Consider the following 1,656-nt stretch of genomic DNA (forward strand, 5'->3'; position numbering starts at 1 on the left):
TCACAGATACCAGAGATGTAGCGAGGCAGTGAGGGCACCTCAACCTCCCAAGTAGCTGGAACTATAGGCACCCACCACAATGCCCGGCTATTTTTTGTTGCAGTTGTCCCGGGCCGGCTTCGAACCCACCACCCTTGGTATATGTGGCTGGTGCTATAACCACTGTGCTATGGGCGCCAAGCCTAGTCATTTTTTTTTCATTTACCACTCTGTGACAATAGCATATATTTCTTGTGGTTGCTAAGAGTTAAGTTGATCCAGGAATTATTGATAATCATGAACTTATTTAAAAGATAATTATAGATACTGATATTTCTTAGTTAATATTCTCAATACTCAACAAAATTGTTGACACTTTAAATTTTGCATACAAATTTAATCAGGGTATGTTCTCCAAGTGAAAATAAAAGTATAATATTAAGCCAGAAATAAAAACTTTTGGATTATTAATTTAACTGTTGATAGACTCATACCAACTTTTAAACTTTAACGTTCTACTTACATTAAAATTGGTATAGCGTTAGAGTCTTAGGTTTAAAAGAGAATAGTGTTTTTGGGACTTTGGTTCTGGAACTACTGTCTCCAAAGCATTATCTTTGAAATGTGAGAAAGTAATTTAACCAAAGGTTGTAAAATATGTTCATTGTTTTAAATCTACTTCAATTGTAAAGGGTAATGTGAATTGGAGGAAGGAAAACGGGAAAGAAAGAGGAGAGAGGCATAAACTGTGGTTGGGACTCGCGGGTGTGCAGCACAGGGTTGGCCCAGAGCTCACGGCAGCACATCATGGCTGCTCGTCTGAGAAGATTCCCTTCCCCAGGGAAGTCAGTCTGATTTGGAATGTAAGGCAGCTTTTCATTATCAGTGTTTTAATATTTTCCCCAAGGCTGAACATATTTTTCTCCTTGATGTGTCTCAAAATACTCTCTACGTGTCCCTGTTGAGATATCAAGTACTCCACGGGGGCTTGGCCAGTGCTGAGTGGCAGACAGTGGGGACCCCCCCCACCCCTCTCCAGATGTCTTTCCAAAAGGAACGAATTAATTTGCATTCCCACCAGCAGTGTAGAAGTGTTCCCCAAGATTCCATTTTCTAATACAGTTCTGATAATTTTCCCTTGAAAAGCTATTACAAAGAACACTCACCTTATTTTATAAAGATTCCTTTTTACTTTATTTTCTACCCCCTAAGAGGAAATGAGGGCCCTCATTAGAACTTGCTGCTGTGAAGCAGTGGGCATCTCCTTGTGGCTGCATGAGCAGCAAGGCCTTCTGTCCATGTGCTACTGGCCATTGTTGAGCAGGTGGCAGTGGGGGAAGGTGGGGAGAGACGGGCTTCACATCCTAGTTAGGGAACCCTGTCATCAGGATGAACATGTTTCACCCACGTAGCTGGTACTTATGTGCCAGTAGTGAGATGCTAGCTGTTTAGCACCTCTTAGGAAGTTATTAATCTCCTGGAAATAGCCATGAGAAACATGGTAATAATTATACACTGATCACTAGTAGTTCCTATGGTGTGGAAGAAGGAAAGTGACTATTTTCATCATATGTGGAATTCTCAAAGTGACCATGAGAAATCCCTTATTGGAGCCATCGTAAGTCCAAAGGTGAGACATTAGCTTGTACTTCTAATCTGTGTCACACCTGGTTCCTT

The sequence above is a fragment of the Otolemur garnettii genome, unplaced genomic scaffold, assembly GCF_000181295.1.
Source record: "Otolemur garnettii isolate 467f Iridium unplaced genomic scaffold, OtoGar3 scaffold00139, whole genome shotgun sequence".
NCBI classification, from domain to species: domain Eukaryota; kingdom Metazoa; phylum Chordata; class Mammalia; order Primates; family Galagidae; genus Otolemur; species Otolemur garnettii.